Below are 23,101 nucleotides of genomic sequence, written 5' to 3'. Positions count from 1 at the left end.
GAGCCTCTCGTGCAATCCGAAGCGCCCCAGTTCGTGCAAGTACCCGCCGCAGGGTTGCCATCTATAGGAGACAGCATCATATGACGCACCGATCAACGTTCTGCCTTTTTCCGGGAGGATATGCTTTGGCATTCAAAAACAGAATTTCATTTAGTAATGAAAATCTTCTTCGCCAGTCACGGCGCATTTATTGCGTAAATAATAATTTCGGTATTCTTACTGGTAACTGACGATATTTTTGATCAAAAATATAGTTATGTTCTTTCCTCCATATTATTATAGTAGTTGTAAGACGTATAAAAGAAGAAAATAATTCTGTTTGTATTCAAACATTTTAGTTTTGTTTCTTATTTTTATTCCACAATTTTAATTGTATTTATTTTGAAGACCTGTAACTCTTGCTGAATTCGTTCTGCTCACGTTCGTCTATCATTTTGGGACTCATCAACATTTATGTGAGCTCCTAGCCTAAAGGCCACTTGTCTCACTTCGTTCATAACGTCCCATTTACGGGACTTAGGTCCATTTTGCATGGAGTATAGCCGAAAAAACCGTAAACCGAGCTGAGTAATTACGTCAGCCGCGCAGTCACTCGCAACAGCATAGACAGCGACTACCGCTGCATCTCACAACTTCGCCATCCAGTCGTCCAACCGAAGGAGGAAAGGAGCACAGCCAAAGCCAAGTCCCCGTAGTCAGCTAGAGATATAAGAAACACATCAATGCTCTTGCTCCAGTGCCAGCCGAAAATAGAAGTGAATGGAAACTGCGACTTTCTTTGTAGATACCGTGACTCAGCTATATGGTAGGCCTACCACCTGTTGATTCAGTCATGTAGGCTTAAAGTTCCAGTAAAGTCCCATTATAGTTCCCTTCCAACTTCCCGAAAGCATTCTGCGTCTCATCACACTGATGCCATCTATACGCCAGTGACAGTACAACAGCATGCCGACACCGTTTTGATAAATGCTATTGTGATGATTAAACTTGTAGTGTTGGGGGCCAATAGGGTGCGTTACGGTGGTCTCAAGTTTACTATTTTTAGTACTCTAGCTATCACGCGTAAACAGTGTACCTGCTGAATACTCCGTTCGCCAGTCACTATTGTATCATGCGTAAACATGCGATGTGGTGTGATGTTTTTCTCGGTACAAAAATTGTTTTCATGATAAGCGGAGAAGGTCACCTTTGAGTCACTGAAGATAGGCCTATATGTTGTTGTGCATTGTAATTGTATTGATGCTGAAGGAAAGGAGGAAAGTCAAACTCAATTCTAAGATAATTCTTGTGCACATAATGGAAAGTACGTTAAAATATATCTTTGTAATGCTATGTAGCTTATATTTACTTTTAGAGATGTCCAGATTGGTATATGTTCACTTTGTTATTCTCTTAATCGATGGCAGAACCAAGTCAATCTCCTCGTACTAGCTCACGTCCCCAGCCTATGTACCATGCTGCAGTCAACATTTGTAAACGGTCCCCAACATTACAAGCCGAGTGATGATATTTGAAAACCTAGTGGAGGTGGAATAGTACAGGGATACAGGAGAGCCCTGCGAAAGATTCTTAGGAAACTTGGCGTTGTCCACCACAAATACGATTCCGCCATCACCTGTCAGTCATCGTAAGGCTGTGCTCTGTTAGCTGATCTACAAGGCGGCTTCGTTCATGTTAAGTCTTAACACTGATTAGAAATCCACAATAACTGTGAAAAAAAAAAAATTCACAATTTATTTATTTCTTCATCGATGTTAACAGATCATGCCATAGGTGCTAACGCACACCACAAACTCGGTTTATAAATCACATATATGTTTAGCTTCGTTGAATTCTCTACTCGGATCATGGCCTAGAGACTTAAAAGTCGATGAACTTTGGACCGTAATGTTTTCATAAGATAGGAACTCATTTCTCTCCGTGTTTTGCAGAGCGCTAACATATTAGAGTTATGAAAGCTAATATCAATCAAAACAGACCTGCAATCAAGTCCAGTTTTTTCAACTCCGCGATAACATGTGTATCTCCCGTACTTTTTACCTCAGTTTGAAAGAACATTTATAATGAATCTGTACTGGAAAGAAGATGAGGTTAAATCTTCAGAGAAAAAATGTTTCGTTTTTGTGAGAGAAGCAAAAGCAGAATTGCTCTGTTCTCGCTTGAATTTGAGATGTCCCAGTTGATTCGTAGCGTATAAGTACCTATGTGAGTGTACATATGTAATGCATTATTAAGATACTTTCTAGAACAATCGTAGCTCAGATAATTAGGTTCAGATTTCTTATTAAAATGCAAATGTTGAATTTCCAGCAAGTAGTGTGATTTTTTTTTTTTTTTGTGAGAAATGCGGTTGTAAGGATTTCCTCTGTAAATGTCGATTTCTTTTAACACTTCATTGCACGAATATCAGACAAACAGACAAACCTACAGACAGGCATAACACAAAGAGACGAACTGCCATAAAAAGAAAGAGACAACCAGGCAGGTAGACAAATAGACAAACCAACAAAATGAGAACCAATAAAGAAACCGAACAAACCAAAAACCACACAAAGCAACAAACTAAACCCTTTCAACAACCAACAAACCAACCAATAAACAAATTAACAAGTTTGTAACTAAGTATATTATATATGGATTCTTACACTCCATGGTGCATTAGTACTTGAAAGAAATAGTCATCGTCATCAATATCCCCTATAACACCAACATAATCGTCAATATTATAAAAATTCCGGTATTATTATCATCAATGATATTGGAGTCATCATCATTAACACCATTGGTGTCATCAACTCCCTTGTCATCGTCATTGTCATCATTCCTTCATTGTCATCGTTATCGTCGTCAATATTGTTTCACTGTCATCAACATCATAAGAATTATCAGCACTATGGATAACAACAATTGCTGTTGAAACCTCTGTCCCGTTTCGTCCTCGCTTTGAGAGGAAAAAAAAAATTGAAGAGAGTGATCTCAAAACTCACTCAGTCCATTTGGCCATTTTTTATGGTTTATATTCATTCATTCATTCATTCATTCATTCATTCATTCATTCATTCATTCATTCATTCATTCATTCATTCATTCATTCATTCAGTATTCTGCCCAAGGGCAGTTCTTTCTCTTCCTCCTACTATCACTCCTCCGATGTTCTAAAAACAGATCTTTACGAAATCCTCCAAGTATATGTTGAACAGGGTGGATGATAAAGGACATCCTTGACGTACTCCTCTCTCAATTACACTTCTCATATTTCTTCCCTTATCCTGACTTTGACTCGTTGTTTCATATAAAGATTACTGAACAATCTTCTCTCTTTTCAATCCACACCAATTTTCTTTGGGATCCCTATCAGTTTATTCCAATCCACTCTGTCAAAAACCTTTTCTAGGTTCACAAATACTACATACCCTTCTTCATTCTTCTCTAGGCATCTTTCGCCGGTGGTCCGTAGCAGTTCAATTGCATCTTACGTACCTTTCCTCTTCCTGAAGCCAAACTGCTCTTCTCCAACTATTCTTCCATCTTAGAATATAAACGTCGATTCAGTATTCGCAAGAGAATCTTCGCTGAGTTCGATATTAGACTGAACTCCTTACATTTCTTGGCATTATTTTTCTTCGATATTGGAATCAACATTGTCTCCGTAAAATCTCCAGGCCATTCGCCTTTCTCATATATTTCGTTGCATAATGATAGAATTTTCTTCTTGTCTTCACCCAAGCATTTCACTAATTCAATGGGGATTCCATCAACTCCTGTTGCTTTCCCATACTTCATTTCCTTAAACGCTAGTTCATCTTCTCGCTTAAAATTGAAAATCCTTTTTCGTCTTTTGAAAAGACTTCTTCATCTTCTATAGCTAAGTCATCTGGACGATCCCTTGTCTCATATAACTCTTCTACATATTTCGTCCATCTGTTTAATATTCCTTGTTTGTCTGTTATTTCATTTCCGTTGTCGTCTTCTATCAGCCACATGAATTTCCTGTTCTAATTTGTGAAGTACAAACATTTTACTTCGCGATAATACAATTATATTTGAGACCTATATAATTGTATTTTAATATTGTTTTTCTCACATCATCGCTAATCCTTGTCTAAAAGTTTGTGTTATTATGCATGTCACTTGAAAACACGCTTAGTCCGTAGACCGGTCCTTTCATAAAAATGGACTTAAAGCGTTTTGGGATCACTCTCTTCAATTATGAACCAATACTAGACCTTTAAAAGTAAGGAAACGTGAGACACCGTTTAAGATGACATACAATAAGTTATACTTGTAACCAGAACAATTCAAAGGGCGTAGCTCTGTAGTGTAGATAGTGATAATGATGCAACTAAAGCATAATTGAAGAGTTCAGAGCCATAGTGGTCCAAGCGCCATTTATTAAAACCGAAGAAGGCAAGGGTTAAAGTTAAGTGAATACTATAGCTTAATGAAGATTGACATATCATTTAGTTTTAATGTGTATACTTTATATTACTTGCTATATGTTTCCATTGCATTATGGTAATAACTTCATTATTTAACCCTTGTTTTCTACGGTTTTAGTAAATGGCGCTTGGCCCACTATGGTTCTGAACCCTTCAATTGTACAGAATATAATGGAAATTCATCGCTGGTTACTATTAAATACAAAGCCATAAGATGAAAATAGCTACGACAGCAGTTTATCATCATAATCATCGTCATTGTTAGAAAAAATAATAATTACAAAATTGAGACCTCCAAATTTGTTATAATTTTACCTGTTCCGTCACCATTCTTCAATAATTTTATATTAATTTATACTTTAATCCCTCGAGGAGGGATTCCATAGACACGTAGTTAGCATGGAACAAGTTCAGCGGTTTCCATAGCACGGAATAAACACAAGGCAAGGGGCATATACCCAGTTCATGTACTTGCGAGGTATAAATTCACTCTTCCCTCGGGAACTGAAGTAGGGTCTGCTGAATTTATAACGCTATCACTTGAGCCACAGGTCGAAACTCGAAACTGGAGGTAAAATTTCGCCTGTGGTAAATACTAGGAAGAGATAAAAGAAATAATGGCGCTTCTATCCCTTCTGAACACCGGAATTTGATTTTATTTCCCGGAGCTGGGCTAGCTTGGAAGTGAATATTTATGATCTAGTAACTTCCCCGCAAACAGCAGAGAGTGCGATTGTGATTTGTTAATGTATTGCCTTCGTTTTATTGGGCGCCGAATTCACTCAGGTCTAATTGAATCCTGCGGGGATCACCATATCATCATTACTGGTCACCTCATTGATTAAGTCGGCACGGTATTTTTTGCAGGTAACCTTGTTAAGTTCATCCTTCCCCCGCAGGCACGTATCCATCTTAGTACGTTCGCGTATCAGCCTGGTTTCTAAAAGGAGTCAGAAGGTTGCATTGCTTCCAGTACTTCGTGTTTTTACTATCATAACCTAAGGCAGATTAGGCCCAAAATTTTTATTAACCTTCCCTCCTTCCTCATAATATTTACTTTTACCCCTCTGGTCTTTAAAGTTAAAAGTTGTAAGTAGTAATTACATCCCATTTGCATTACCTTCACTTAATGTTAATATTATAGTACTACACCAGAGCACGTTCATATTTCATTGCTTAAATGTGACATGTAATGTGTAGAATTTCTTTCAATTACTTATGTATTATTAATTATGCTTCAAGTGAAGGTCAAGTTTCTAATTCTCTACGTCCATAATCTTTGTTAATTATTATATGAATTAGCAGAATATGCAGTTGTGCTAATATTTAACTTCTCTCTTAATTTAATTTAATTTACTTTAACTTAAGTTAACTTAATAAAAGGCAGTGTTGTTACGTTCTTAGCTTAACATAAAGAGTTACAGTGATGACAATATAATTATTTTTTTCTTACTTTTTGTGATATGAATTGTTGTAATGATGTTTATCCACTTTATGTAAAGTGACTTTACAGCACGAATAAAATTGTTGTAAACACATTCATTACACAACTAGTTACTGTACATAATGATAGTTCTATTACGCAACTAGTTAGGTAATGATACTGCTGTTACCCAACTAGTTATGTAATGATACTATTACCCAACTGGTTGCATAATGTGAACCACACACTAAATTAAATTAAATGGAATTGATTTTATTTATTACTGTATAAACATTAACAACAATATGTTCACAATTTAGCGAGATTTCGATAGTAATAAATATTGAATTGCAGAATTTGCAGCATTTTAAATATCAGAATCCTCGCTTGAACTCATTTAACAATATTTGTTTATTTCTTCTAGTACTGCTGTTTTTCTGTTGTAAAAAGAAACCTCTCGTGTTCAAAACTAATAAAACAAATATAGAGGATTATCTTCTCGCAGGAAGAAACTAGTGATAGTAAAATCGCCTCTTCATAAAAGACGTGTTCAAAACTAATAAAAAATAATACAATTACTTTCATTAAAAATTATTTTTCATCAAAGTAAATAAAATGTTGTACGATATACTTATCGTAAATTCATATTACAATACTCGACTGGTATGCTGGGTAACTTTCGGTGTTGGACCCCGGACTCATTTCACCGGCATTATCAGCTTCATCTCATTCAGACGCTAAATAACCTTAGATGTTGATAAAGCGTCGTAAAATAACCTACTAAAATAAAAAATAAATAAAAATACTCGACTGGTTTTGAAGCTTGGCCTGCGGCCTCGTTTGACAACTTTCCAATCTCGTATTGTAATATAAAATGCTACGATACTCATATCGTAAATACCGGTAACTGTTATATTAATAAAATTTAAACTTGTAATACAGTAACTCTTTCAGAACTAATTGTTATTTATTCAATATAATCGTCTTTTAACGCAGTGCACCTACTTACTTACAAATGGCTTTTAAGGAACCCGCAGGTTCATTTTCGCCCTCACATAAGCCCGCCATCGGTGATGGGTTGTTAGCCCTTCGCCCAACCCCCAAGCTGGAGGACCACCCCTTATTGGCTGTCCACGACTGCTTATTCAATATATTCGCAGCTACCCTCCATATCTGGAGGCCGTCTCCTCTATCCGCAACCTGAAAACGTGCCATGCCGTGGTGATAGGGGCCCACAATACATGGCTTTTGACGCAATGTACGTAGTAAAAAGGTAACGAAGCAATTATTCTATTCCTTTTAAAAAATTGTCTGGATCTGCAAATCACTCTTCATTCAAAAAAGTATTTCCTTTGAATGTTTCTTTTTGAGCCTCGGAAATAGATGATAATATGAGGAAGTTAAATCTGGCTAATATGGGGGATGGATGTGCAATTTAAAGCCAAATTCTTCAAATTTCAACATAGAAATCAGAAACTAATGAGAGAATGCATTCTCTTGCAAGGAGAACACATATTTAGAAGTGTTAACACGATATGTGAGTTTTTAGACTTTCACTGCGACAGTGACCAGAATTAGGTTTCTGGGTATTCTACCGTGTCCTGAAACTTGACTTTTCCAACGTTTCAGAACTACTTACAGGTTACATCATCAGGGAAGATAAGTAAAGACCAGAAGAGCTTGTTACGCCAGACTAAACCGGACGACTAAGCATTTAGACTTTCACTGCATTTTATTTAAATTCATCCTTAAGCCTAATTCATTATTCAAATTGATACATGAAACTAACAGCCTGACATAACCAGTAAAATCGGCAACAGAATTCGAGCAATTAGAATTCTTGATCACATAATACCAGACTGATCAGCTTTATGAGCTTTGAAGGGAACAACAATTTCACTTTATTGCCATCTAGCGACTCCAGAAGAAGTCGCGTTATAACTCTCATTTAAATTGCATTGACCAACTGTATTTCCATCTAGTGGTCGTTACCAATCGACAGTTGGCGATCCTGGTAGTTGTTCTCTTCCACATGTTACCGTTTTTAACATGGGGATGGCTAATCTGTTATATGTGATCAGGACTACAGGGTTGTTTTCCGATCTCTGATAACGAATTTGAATGACGTCATATGCGTCAGGAAACACACCGACAGCTGAATTGTGGCGAGAGGTGACAGACCAGTAGTGAGTGATTTCGTAATCAGAGTGCACGGTGTATCACAGTAGCAATGCCCAAGAAAATCGAGCCTTTTTGAGAGGGGTACATAACAACTCTTTCCGATGCCAAGTACAGTTACGTGAAATCATACGAGCTTGCAAAAAACATGATTTCGTTATTTCCAAGAAAGGCGTAAGTACCGAATAAGACTTGCAAAGCTCGGATGGGATTAATTCCAGAGTGGAAAAAGCAAGCAAATCCACCCCCCGTCACAAGTCGCCGCATCCCACGAGATGAGACAAATTAATTCCATTCCAGCTTTACCAATCTTATTAAGTACACAGAAGATGCCTTTCTTGAAAATAACGAAACCTCGTTTATTGTAGGCTTCTTTTATTTTTACTTAACTGTACTTGGCATCGGAAAGGATTGTTATGTGCCCCTCCCAAAAAGACTCGATTTTCTTGTGAATTTCTGCTGTGAATCGCCATGCACTCTATGAGATCACTCACCTCGCCTCGCGCCACAGTTCAGCTGTCGTTTGACTTCCGGCGCACATGATGCCGTTCAAATTCGCTATCAGAGATCGGAAACAACCCTGTAGAATGAAAAACGTATAATGTAAGACATGTTAATTTCTTTTGTTTCACGAATGCTCTTTCTGGAATGTGAAACCGATTCAAAAGGGGTCAATTATATCTTGTTTCCAAGACATCCAAGCGATCTCAAGTCTACCACTGCTTTGGAGCACTGAGTATGCGTTGAATCTGTGACTTAGAAAATTCGGGCCGGCTATTTATTTTTTCTGGTAAGAAAATCCAGATGGGCCCTTTTTTTTTTCTTTTGGAGATACATTGTATTAAACATTTTAAACCAGAGGGTCCCACAACAATAATGTGAGAAAAATGTGACCTTCTAATAAAAAGAATTATGAACAGTGGTGTAAGTAACATTAGTGTTATAGTTGAATGTCCAAAATGTAAATAATCAAGAAAACTAACTTATGTAGCTCAGATGTGGAATAAGTGCAAAAGAGTTATCACCATTGGGAGGATTGCCATTGTCTTTTATGGAATAGTTTTAGAAAATTATTATTATTATTATTATTATTATTATTATTATTATTATTATTATTATTATTATTATTATTATTATTACGATCGATATATCATCAGATGACTTTGTTTTGTAAATTGTCTACGCTTTTTATTAATAGATTTTCCAAGGACTTGAGAAATACTTTCTTGCGTTTCCATAGATAGATTGCCACAGAAACACTTCCTGATTATTTATTTTGTACCGTCTTATGATAAAAAGCTTTTACCTCTGGAATCCAAGCGTAGAATCAGCTGGTGGATTGTATAAGGCTTCGTTAATTGTTATTTTCCGTTACTGGCTTTCTGATATTATAAACCGTTCTTTTGCAAAATAATTGATACACATATTTTGTCATTATCTGCAACATCCTTATCAAAGCTATACGTTAGTAACATCTTAAAAACTACACAGAGTCCGGGCATTGTAAGAGAAAAAAAACTTGATTATGTCTATACAAAATCCAGTTCTTGTTATAATCCAGTGATAATAATCTCGCAGTTAATTTTAACAAGGATAGCCAGAGTTCAGTTCTTGGATACTGAAGCATAACGGTTCACAGTAATTGAATAGATTCATCTCGGTGCTCCAGTTACACGTGATCGTAACAAAACAGCATCGGAGTGAGTACGTGACCCGGCTACAGGGCGTACCACAACTCACGCGTCCTTTGAACTTTGTGTTTAAATCATGTTTGTGAATGCGATTGTGTCTTCCTCTAACTGGTTTGAACGTGAGCTCTTTGAACTTTGTTTGGTTAATTGAAACACAGTCAGTTAGGATACTAGAGAGAGGATTTGATACTCTAACAGCTTCAGCAGACTCTCCGATACCCTCAGTGGTAAGAATTTTGATTTTCCAAACCGGAGAACCTAGTTCAAATTCCGGCGTCACCAAACGAAAATTGCTGTGAACAGAGATTGTTTTGGGGCGGATTCTCTTGGTGTATCTAGTTTTCCTAATCATCATTGAACATAGTACTACGGGTTTAATATCAGACCAGCCACTTAAGAAATTAAAATAAAAAACCGAATTGACTATCGAATTTTTGGACCAGAGACCCAAGTTCATTTTCCAGAGAATTCCGTCAGAGGATGTATTGCAGTGAAGTGTCTATATTTTACATTTCCTCGTTAAACAACAATTATGTACGGGTATAATGTCTTATCTTTATAAAAACTCTGCACATATTTGGGAAAAATGTATGTTGCATTATTTCTGTAATACTCTACGGAATCTTGTATCTTAGTGACACGGAATATATCATAATTGTAAAAATAAATGAATTAATAGCAAAGAAAAATTCGTTCCGGCGCCGGAGATCAAACTCAGGACCCCTAGTTCTACGCATTGGGTGCTATACCACTGAGCTACGCCAGAGCAAATTTTTCTCCGTCATTAGCAAATAATAACCATAACAGAGAATTCTAGAGGACCAAAATATTAATAATCTTTACATAAATGATTCGGCTAACTGTGCAAACAAACTGTGGAGCCGTGTAAATCATTCATACCTCCTTTATGATGACATAATATATGTCGAACATGGAGTAAGGCCACAAAGGGAAGAAAACAAAGTAAAAAGATTCGACCCGGTGCTGTGGATTGAGCCTCGGCGTAGCTCAGGGTAGAGCACCCATTGCGTTGAATAGTGCTGCTTATGATTAGGTTTTCTCCGGAGCGGTTGTTTGCGCGCTTTCAATCGGAGACCTCCGGTTACCTCCGATTGATGTCGCGCGGGTTGTATATGTGCTGTGGCACAGACATACACTTTCCGCTGAGCATTCCTTTAATCGGATCAGGTAGTGATTCGAGTCCGCTGACGTCCGCGTATCTTTTAAAATAAGTTCTAATTTGTTGCTGTTTAATCTTTCTTTTATGTTAATCTCTCTCTCTCTTTCTTCGGCTCTTTTTTTATGTTGCTTAAAGTGCTACGTTAGCTGACAGATTTTTTTTTCTAGTTTTTAAATTCATAGTACGGTATATGTGGAAAGCCGTATTAGTTTTATGTCATTGATCAAATTAATAACATTCAATCTAACTGCAAAACTAACCAAGAAGTAAAGCTTTTCAGTAGCTAATGGTTTTATACTTTAATTAGCCTAGAAACTCTCGTTTAATCGCAAACAGGGTTTGTCAATTATTATTCTAATCGGTTTAGTTAACGTAAAATATATTAAGGGAGCTTCAGAATGAAACAAAAGAAACGTGGGCTATCAATGGGATAAAGTTTACTGTCCAACATAATTTATTGATTCTTCACCGGACAGGATTGTGATTATTGTGTTAAAGGGTGTCAGTTTTTGAACTGCCTCTTCTAAAACGCGCCACTCTTGATCTGTAATAAAAATATAAGTGGATATTAACTTAAGGATAATTGTAATTATATTATTACCAGCTGTTTCTTTAGTTTCATTCAGAAACTCAATATTTTAATCCAAACATTAAAATATAACTCAAGTTGTATAAACAGTAAAATATAACTCAAGTCGTCTTGTAAATATTTCATATGTTTTTTATTTCCTCGAAAGTTACGTTTTAGAGAAATTTGAAGACTTTTTCATAGACTGTGATCGTTTGGGAACAATAGCACTAAAACAATTGAAAAAGAAATGGTATCAAATATTTTGCGTAATTGTTTTCATCAAGTTCGCGATTGTGCGATCGCTTCAAATGGTCTAACAATTTCGAAGTTCCACCACCCTTAGAGTAAATTCGCCCAAAGAGTTTACAGTGTGCGACTTTATTATTACCTTCAACTAAATTAAAGAATTTCCATGCGACGGATATCCGATTTGGTGCCATTTTATTCCCCTCACAACTACCCTCAGTCCATACGCGCCGGTCGTCCTTGAGCTAACTGTCGCTTCGCTCCGAACCCCCGCATCCCTCTGTATGTCCCCTGGTCCACCTATGGTAGTACAGGAGATCACCGGTGATCTTCGATTCCTCCGCGGTAGTAGCCACTCCGATGAGCAGCACTGGCATAGAACTGGAAGTTCTGGATTCGATCCCCGGCGCCGGAGCGAATTTTTATCCATCATTAACCAGTAATAACTATAACATAGAATCTGTAAGACCAAAAAAATTAATAATATTTACATAAAAATAAATAAAGTTTGTCACCGTATATGTTACATTCAAAATATTACTAACTTAGTTACTTGAACAGCGAATGCTGCATTTATTTCCTTCAACTGGTTATAATGTTCATTAAAAAAACTCAAGTTCTTTATTTTATGATTATGCTAAGCTGATTCTCATCAAGCGATGGCCTACGATTGTTTGAAATAGCATAACAATCAATCGCTTAAACGTTCCACTCAATTATAGGGATTCTATGAATCATCTGCCATCTTCTTTTGTTTGTTCTTTAAGGACGCCATCTCAATTGCCCATTGATGAAATTTATAGCAGAGATAGCTAATTAAATCAGGAAACTCCGTTATTTTTTAATAGAAAGGCACAATTCTTGAAATTGAAGATGATATATTTTGTTGGCTCAAAATATATTCTCTCCCACAGCGCATTGGTTTGTAAGAGGTATCAAAAAATTAAGTAGAACCAGAAAAATAAAGGAAACTAATACAGCTACACCACGTTTCAACATTGTGGTGACAATTTCATGTGTGATACAATAACTTGGTGCATATAATTTAGTTAAGATATTCCCAAAGATTTGATTGGCACGTTATAAAAACTCAATGTGAGAACTCTTTGTTACACGGTATAGGCTACATCAACATGAAAAATTCTTGCGACAATCTCTCCAACGTATATCTGTTTACAGATGTAATCAGAGCGCAGTGGTCCGATGGCTTAATTCTTCAAGGTCTTATACCACCGAAGAAAGGAGTTACGTGGTGTCGAGTCTGGTGACTTAGAAGGCCAAAGACGATAATTCAGATCAGTGGCGGTAGGACGTCCAATTCAACGATGTCGTAGATGGTCAATTCGAAAATTTCTGAGAAACAAACATTTGTAATAATGTTACTGATTTTTTCCCCCAAGTTGCGGAACGTAAAACGATTCATATTGTGGATTTGCCATTTTTTTACAAATAATTTCCATGGCAACAGAAATATGAAATACACTATTTATCAAAAAGTAATTGGACACTGTTTTTGCCCCTTTAGTACCTAGTGGTACCACCTCTTGTTGCTATAACAGCAGCCACCCTGTCAGGCATGCTCTCCACTAGTTTGTGTAGGATATCCACTGGAATGCGTCGCCATTCCTCTTGCAATATGGCACTCAGTTGGACAATGAATGTTGGCCTCATCTCCCGAGGCCTCAATCGCCGGTCCAATTCGTCCCAAAGGTGCTCAATGGGATTGAAATCAGGACTCTATCCAGGCCAGTCCAATATTATTGTTTGGATACCACTGCATAGTAGCCGCCGAAACATGGGACCAACTTCCATTGTCCAACTGAGTGCCATGTTGCAAGAGGAATGGCGACGCATTCCAGTGGATATCCTACACAAACTAGTGGAGAGCATGCCTGACAGGGTGGCTGCTGTTATAGCAACAAGAGGTGGTACCAAGAGGTTCTAAAGGGGCAAAAACAGTGTCCAATTACTTTTTGGTAGATAGTGTAAGTTTTCTGAAACTTATAACTTGAAACATTAAGAGTTTGACTATCAAATGACGTGTACCGCGTTAATATCTTATTAATATTTACATAAGAATAATAATATGAAAGTGTTACCTTTATTTTGAAACATTGTGTAGAAACCGGACAAAAATAAGAGATTTTGCAATTAATATGAAAGCATATTGAATTAACAGATAAAGATCACTTACTAAATATAGTTTCATATTACATCCGACAAGGAATAGGAGGCCTGGGAAAACTTAGAAAGCGATGGGTGACGCAACAGTTTTTATCGCATATTCTTTGAAGAAAACGAGAAGAGCAAGAAATTGGTTCTAAAATTGTATAGAAGAACGCAAAGACAGATATAAAAGCAAAGTTATAGTCCTTCCTAGAGAAGTAAACTTCTTACGTATCCTTTTGAATTCGCGTTAAATCTGTCCATAACTTAGTCAGTTGATATGCAAATGATATTACGATTCGGAGACCTGGAATGAATTGGTATGCTTTCCGACAAAGACGTAAGTTTGTGGCCTACCTGTGCGGTGGTTTCTTGTTCAGCTGTTGTTATTTATCTTCTCCGCACGCAGACTGTAATGAGCTTCATTGTAAGGCACCTGGTCGCCTCGGTTCCGGTTCCAGAAAATAATCGAGACTAATTGCTGGGATTGTCCCCACCCAGGACTCGTCCTACACCCCGCGAGTGAGGTATGAAGCATGGGTGGAGTGGGAGTCACAACGTAAAGTGCACTCGCTGACCGGAGAAAAAATGAAGAAACAGAGATGCGTAGAGATATCAACGCATGTATAACACATGAACTCAAATAAAAGATAAAAAAATTAACTTAGTTTTGCTTCCATCGACAATGATGTAACACATGTAAAATCATGTTGTGCGCATATTTTGATACTCGGATAACGCCGCCAATACAAGAGATCTCTGAGATTGTAGTAGAACGCAGATTCAAATCCCGGCAAGACCAAGGAATAAAGGCTGTTTATGTATGAAGTTTCCCGCTCCGTGGCGTCGTGGTCTAAGACATTCTGCCTGGGACTCGTGTTACGGAATGCGCGCTAGTTCGAGTCCTCATGGGGGAAGAAATTTTCTCATGAAATTTCGGCCAGTGTATGGGGCCGGTGCCCACCCAACATCGTGAAGCACTTGGGGACCTACAATAGGTAGCGAAAATCCGGGTTCACAAACCAGCTATAACGGCTGGGGATCATCGTGCTAACCACACGATACCTCCATTCTGGTTGGATGATCGTCCACCTCTGCTTCGGGATGTGGACGTGAAGCCAGAAGCCGGCTGGTCGGTCTTGGCCCTTCATGGGCTGTAGCGCCATGGATTTAATTTACATTTATGTACGAAGTTTATACAAAGTACTACCACAGTCTAGTATATACAGTCACGAAGCTTGAGTTTTGAGGGTACTAGGAATAATAGACTGTGCCGGTACTATTTCGCATTATCTGTAATGAGGCGATAGTAGCGATCCTAGTGGTCAGCAACTATCTATGAATGCATATTTACTACGTATTAAGCTTCGTGACTGTACATATTAGACTGTGGTACTACCGTTTTCAGAATTCCACCTCTCATTCACTTGTATATCGGTCACCTAGAGGAATTATTATTGGTATATCGGTATTATATCGATATAATATTGATATGTTATCGGTATTAGTACCTATGTCAATAAGAGAGACTTGCTGGTTGTTTCTAATGCGAACTTCATTTTATATTCACACATATATGTTTATATAATTATTTCTTTTTGTTTTTTGCTTCTCAAGATACCACTATACTGTATTTTTTCTACATTCATCATAATGGAAATCATATCAGTTTTTCTAGCATTGGTAAATACCATCTTTTCTAAATATCCATCGTACCTTAATCGAATAAAAATATTAGGGCATTCACTAAGTAATGGCAACAATAATGTAAATCAACTCTCCTGGCAGTGGGTATCACAATCTTTTAGTATGTAATAGAAGACCGATTGTTGCATAAAAGTGGAATATTAAAAGTCTTTAAGTATCCATATTATGTGAATACAGGGACTGTTTCTGATTTGTATTAAGTAATACCGCCCTTAAAACATTCAGTATGTACATGAACAAAGATGCTGCATAAAAATAGAAGTTGCGAGAAGAAAAAATACAACCCAGTGCTTTACGACATTACAAGAAGCTTGTGGGAGAGAAGACCTACCATACCGAGCTATTGCAAGACATTCGCTTTCAAAGAGTTGGCATCTGAACAGCTTTAGATTGATCAGTGAAAAAGAAATCCAGAAATGATGCTGCAAATGGAGTCCGCCGTCTTCCCAGGATTTGTCAACGTACTGTTGACATGGCAGGGGTCTATATTTTAAGTATGTAATGCCAAAAGCAACCTAAATAAATTTAGTGAGAAACAGTAACTATGTTGCCATTAGTCTACTTTTCGAATGCCATAGTAAAACGCGCAGTAAACAGAATAACACAAGAATATCAGCATCACTTTCTATTGTTACTGCAGTAAAGAAAATAAAATCACTACTTTCTGTTACTGTTTTCCTTGCATGGCACTCCCATTTTATCGGAAGAATAGGCTATTTAATTAACTATTTCCATTTGAAAAATGCGGTACACGTCATTATTATTCTAATGTCACTTACCTACTAATGTTTGTTGACTTATGAATATTTTTTTCATTATAATTATAAAACACTCTTTTGTGATTAATATTCATTTTTTACACGCCAGATTTGTGCCTTCTTATGTGCCCTTAAATCTAGCGAAAAGAGCTCGTCGATATCCGTAATAGTATAGGAGATATTATTTAAGATAGTAGTTTTACGCACCACACATTTACATGGCCATTTATTTGGTTAAATGAACGCATCACTATAAACCCCGCGCTATCATAATATCATGTTCTGTGTCATGAACTTAAGGTCGTATTATTGGAATTAATATAAGAGTAGCTATGCTCGCACACTGATGTCCAACTCAAGGACAAATTATTAATGCCAATATATTTGTGACGCTACCGATACGCGATTCATGCGCGAGGGCGGGACATTTAAAATTCGCTGTTAGCATAGACTTCCTCTGTCTACAATAACTAGACATATAAGTGTAATCTTCTGGCTATCAGTCTCTGAACGTGATTTCGAGCTATGAAATCATAGTTATTTTTGCAGATTAAAATATCCATAGTTCTAAATCCGCTCTAAATTACACTGATATTTCTATGAACTTTTCCCGCTTTCATACTTTCCTCTGTTTTTATCACCTCCCTACTATTTGTTTTTGTTTGCCAAGATTTCAAACTGCAAATTCTTTACGGTACTATAAAACATGCTTTGCAATCGTCATTTGTTTACAGCATAGACAATCAACTGAAAATGGCTGCTCCGTTCTAACGTTTTGTTGAAGCTAACATTAGTAAAACAGAATTTTAGTAAGTCAATATTTTATTGTATTAAAGTACTTTATTTCTTCAAATCTTTATATACCTTCTTCTAATCTTATAATAGTCAATTAAATACCAGCAGAGTGTTGATTTGCTCTAGATAAATCAAAACCTCTAGTGAGATTACTGTTGATAATCAGATATCAAAAATTGTTTATGATTGGTTGTGCTTGCATCTGCATTACATTGATTACGTATCAGTTAAATTCCATTTTGAGTATAAATTATATAATGTATTCAGTATTCTGGGTAGTGAAAACAATGAACATAGAATTTCCTCCCATTCGCCATGTTTGAAAATAATTTCGTGGAAGAAACATCATTGATACTTCCCGTCTGAGATACTTGGAACGAATTGTAAAATAATGCTTGTCGAATTATTAATTTATAATCCACTTGCTGGAAATGTTGTCAGCATCCTTTACGCCCTTATTGCACTAATGAATGCAACATGCGTGACTCGTAGTCACCGACTGGTGTTACATTCCAGGACTACCAACACTGCAAGGAAAAGCTTGTAATCATAGAAGTAATAATTAATAAGCAAGCGGTACTTAAGTCGCAAGGCGCCATATTTAGCCTCGCAACCAAAAACCAACCTATACTTAGGTGCGAAAAGAATCCCTTACAGTCGTAGGTTCCTGGTACACGAGATTGTAAACAAACACTGACGTAATTACAGCGTTACTGAATTACTGATCACGTTTATCTCATGCATGATCCTTGTTAAATAAACAGAGATAACTCAATTTTCCACGCAAAAGGCTCGGAAAAACTCTGAAGACAGTACGAGTATTAAGAGGAGATTGAACTTCTAAAAAAATTAATAAAAGTACGTTTAATTCCGGTTATTAATATTTAGTATGGCTTTTGAAACAACGCGGAAGCGTCATCAACGGCATTGTTATCCGGCATTTTCTCACAGATAGTTATTTAACTACACTGTATCAAATGCGAGGTTATCTAGCGTCGGTGGTGTTGGTGAAAGCGAGATGGTATTCGTATTTGGCGAGATAAACCCGGGGATTCGCCATGAAATTATTTGACATTCGCCATGCGTTTGAAGAAAACCTCAGAAAAACTCTAATTCTGTAATCAACACAAACGATGCTGGAATAGGCCTAAACGTCCAATTATAGTCTTGGATTACAAGTTTCAACTCGCTACCACTTGAACTAATGCGGTTGCTTATTACAAGTAGACTATACTCTGTCCGTGGAATCTGTAGACTGCCAGTCACAAAACAAGCCTTGTGCGTTACTGGCGTCATAGCTGGTTGGTCCAATGAGTAGTCAGGACGCGAAAGGAAAGGATGCGTGAGAGAGGGAACACAACACATTATGTGAACTGTCGTTCGCTCGCTCGCTAGCTTGGAGAGAGTAAGGGTGCATACTCCGCCCTCTCCCGAGTGACGTCATGCTCCAGTTTACTTCAAAGAATTCACGGAGTATACTTCCACTTAGCCGGAATCAAAAGAAGCTGATACAATTTGCAGTAATACAAGTTAATTATTACAAACTAGGCTTAATATTAAAGAACACTCAAAAATGGCACAGTCATACAAGCACAAGTTGAGTAAAATAATGCGAACATACTAAATAATATAAGGCTAGAAGTTATACTCAATGAATATGCAAATGGTAAATGAACCAATATTACAGATTATAAGAATTATAACTATACAACACTGAGGAAAATTATATGTACACACATACACACAGAGGAGAATTAAACATGAATGGGGAAGGAAGAAAACATTTTCATAAAAATTAGTAAAATATATAACAACAATTTGTAGACTTACAATGAAGATTTATAATTTCAATGATAAAATTACATACAACAATCATGATAGGATAAAGGAACGGGAAAATTAAGTCTGAAGCTAGGAGTTATATGGCTTAGTACTGGTCACGTTTTTGAATAATTTACTTTTAAATTGCAATATCGTTCGACAGTTCCTGAGGGAGCTGAGTAGAAAGTTCCAGAAACGAATTGCTGATGTTGTGAAAGAGGAAGAATAGTGAGCTGTTTTATGGCAAGGCATAGATAATAAAGGGTCATTTTTAGAACGAGTACCCAGGTTTTGATATGAGGACAAGAAATTAAAACGCACTGAGAGATAGGCGAAGTATCGATGATGCGACATAGGAAAATTAGTGAATGGATATATCTTCGTTCCTGTAATCTAACCCATTGGAGCCTTTCAAGGGAAGGTGTAATGTGGTCGTATTTGCGGATGTTGCAAATGAAACGTATGCAGGCTTTATGAACGCGCTGCAATCTTTGGGCTAAATTAGAATTTAAATTTGTTAGTAAAATGTCGGAATAATGAAAATATGGCATCACCAATGTTTGTATGAGAATTAATTGAAACAATAGAACATTTTCCAGGCGATTTAATGAATGTAGAATGGAGAAGACGGTCTTGAATGTGTATGTGACTTGGACATTCCACTTTGGGCCCTCATCCATGTATACACCTAGATATTTAACAGAGGGGCTGAGTAAGATTATAGATTGTTACTTTTACAGAATTTATAATAGCGGATTTTAAAACACGTAAAAGTCGTTATTGCCCGATTAGAATTGTCTGCGACTTATTTGGAAGTAAGTAAGTGTAGAAAATATATCCTGTGAACTGCCGTATTTAGATAACAATAATAATAATAATAATAATAATAATAATAATAATAATAATAATTATTATTATTATTATTATTATTATTATTATCATTAACCAAAAATGGGTATATTACTGTTAATAATAAAATTGAATAAGTTCGCACTGATTCCCGTAAGTCTCTGTAAGTCCATATTATATTAATCCATTAATGTAGACGAGAATTATTAGTAGCCTACATCATGTTCTTTACCATCATTATTATTCTACTAAGTCTTTCTGACCTCATTCTAGACCCACTCTGATAATCACTGTAACGCCCCATTTTCTGATCACAATATTGGGTGGACACCGATCCCATATAGTAGCCGACCTTTATTTCGTAATGCTAATATTCTTACTGTAATTAATCATTATATTTATGACTCTTTAGTCTATACCAAGATTAATTTAAATAGTCATGCTTCTCAATCCCAGTTTCACAAATACTGTACTAGAAATAATCGTTATATTGTAACACTACGGTCAGGTTGACAAAGACCAAGAAATGTTTCAATGTTATTTCTTTAGATATGTTTAATAGATTGCCTAAGAATGCCCACTCAGTTAACTTATTTAGATTTAAAGTTGTTTAAAACAATGGCTTTTAGATAATTCTTTTTTATCATATTAATGAATTTTTTGACAGCCATATGAACATGGAATTTTAATCTTTTGTTTTTATTGACCATTGTTTATAATTACGCTATTGTAATTCTGACAAATAAACATGATTGATTGATTGGATATTTGTGAGAAAATGTATTTTTCCATGAAGACTTAAGCGTCGTGCATTCCATATTGCTAGTCAAAGCACGACTTCTTAAAGCATGTGGCCACGGTGCTCGACATTCTTTATCATCAACATCATCAGCAGCAGCACCACCACCACCATCAACATCATCTTAATCATAATTTTCATTAAAATCTAGTTAGTGGGGATTTTTATCTCAGAAATATCTTTACGAAACAGCTTTTATTTTTCAGAATCTGTTTATGTAGAACTTAAGCGACAAAACACTAATAATTTCATGCCCAGATCTTGTCTGTGTTTTAGTTTCTCAGGGAGGAATAAAATATTCAGAGGTTGGCAGACAGTTGTATGATTGACGCCTGCTCTCTCTAATCGGATGCAAACCCGCCCGGCAGGGACGAATAAAATATCCCGGATTCCTACACAACGCGGAGTCAGGAATACGATCGTGTTTTTCTCTCTTTGTTACGTAATGCCACCATAGCAACGTGGAGACGCCCCGAGCCCTCCGTCCGTTCGTTCGTTGTGCGTTCTCTAAGTTATAATTTTCCTTTCCAGAAATTGTAGTTGGAAAAAAAAGAAACCATCTGCCTGAGAGAGTGCAATTATTGTCCTAACCCTAGAGCCATCTGCATTTCTTCACCTAAATCATTATATGGGGGCAGTGCGACGTTGCCATTCCATCTTTCTTTGTCCCTCAAGTTTCCTAAAACGTCCCATAAATTTTACAAATAGAATATCGTGGCTCCCAAAAGCAGTTAGTAGAAGTGTATCCAAGTGAGAACATAAAATGCATATTTGTTCGATTTTTGGCTGAAGAAACGATAGCCCTATCCTTTTCATTCCGACATGGGCTTAGTGAAGGTCCATATCCTTATGTTATTGTATATGAATTGACGTTTTTTCTGCAACAATACACGTCAATGGAGTACAGTACAGTAGTTTCTGTTTATAATTTACACGACATTGCGAACGGAACGAGCCGAATTATTTCAGATACATTTGAGTGAGCAAGAGGAGAAAATGAAAGAGCTGGTGGAGAGGTAGCATGACTTAAAAGATGAAGAGAAGAAGGAAATGATATATATACATATATATATATATCTATATATATATATATATATATATATATATATATATATATATATATAAAGAAAGACACTCTTTCAGCTTTCCCAATAACGGGACTGCCTCATTGGACAAAGCATAACACACAGAGTGAAAACAAAAACAGACCACAAAAGAGAAATGTGGAGAACGAACAAAACGGGGAAATTGAGTACAGGAATGATAATAGCATACATATAACAGGCCTAAACGTAATAAACAGACGGATTAGACGTTCAAACAAAAGTTCTTCTTTTTTAGGAAACAAAGTAGGCTACAGGTGGTATTTTAAAATGGCAAGTGATCCTCTGATAGCAGTAAGGGAAACATCACGAATAAAGTCGTTGTTCAGCTGGAACTTCTTGCAGAAACTGACAAAGAAGCGAGGTATTGTGCCCCTAGCGCCAACCATTAGACCAACTACTTCAATGGAGGTGAGGTGATATTTCTCCAAATAGAATGGAAATGTGGGCTCATAAATTCTGCATTTTTCTGCGTGGACTTCAGCGGGCTGTTGTTCCTGTGCCTCGAACCTGGTAGTGCTAATAATGACGATGATGATTATGATTCGCGAAGACGACGATCGTATTCGCAGTTATGATTATGGTAAGATAGAAGTGACATTGACGATATGATAATGATGTTAATGCTTACTTACTTATTTACTGGCTTTTAAGGAATCCGGAGGTTCATTGCCGCCCTCACATAAGCCCGCCATTGGTCCCTATCCTGAGCAAGATTAATCCAGTCTCTACCATCATATCCCACCTCCCTCAAATCCATTTTAATATTATCTTCCCATCTACGTCTCGGCCTCCCCAAAAAGTCTTTTTCCCTCCGACCTCCCAACTAACACTCTATATGCATTTCTGGATTCGCCCATACGTGCTACATGTCCTGCCCATCTCAAACGTCTGGATTTTATGTTCCTAATTATGTCAGGTGAAGAATACAATGCGTGCAGTTCTGCGTTGTGTAACTTTCTCCATTCTCCTGTAACTTCATCCCTCTTAATCCCAAATATTTTCCTAAGAACCTTATTCTCAAACACCCTTAACCTATGTTCCTCTCTCAAAGTGAGAGTCCAAGTTTCACAACCATACAGAACAACCGGTAATATAACTGTTTTATACATTCTAACTTTCAGATTTTTTGACAGAAGACTAGATGACAAAAGCTTCTGAACCTTTTGTCAACTAGTCGTCTGTCAAAAAATCTGAAAGTTAAAATGTATAATGCTAACAACTATAAATATGATGCCGTCAACAACAACGAAAAGGATAATGGTAATGGGGTGGTAATTTTGATGCTAAAGATGGTAACGATAATTTTGACACTGATTTTGATGACTTTTATGAAGCCTATACAGATGAACCTAAATTCTCGCGTAAGCTTTTC

The sequence above is a fragment of the Periplaneta americana genome, chromosome 5, assembly GCF_040183065.1.
Source record: "Periplaneta americana isolate PAMFEO1 chromosome 5, P.americana_PAMFEO1_priV1, whole genome shotgun sequence".
Taxonomy (NCBI): Eukaryota; Metazoa; Arthropoda; class Insecta; order Blattodea; family Blattidae; genus Periplaneta; species Periplaneta americana.
Note: the sequence above shows the minus strand (reverse complement) of the source record.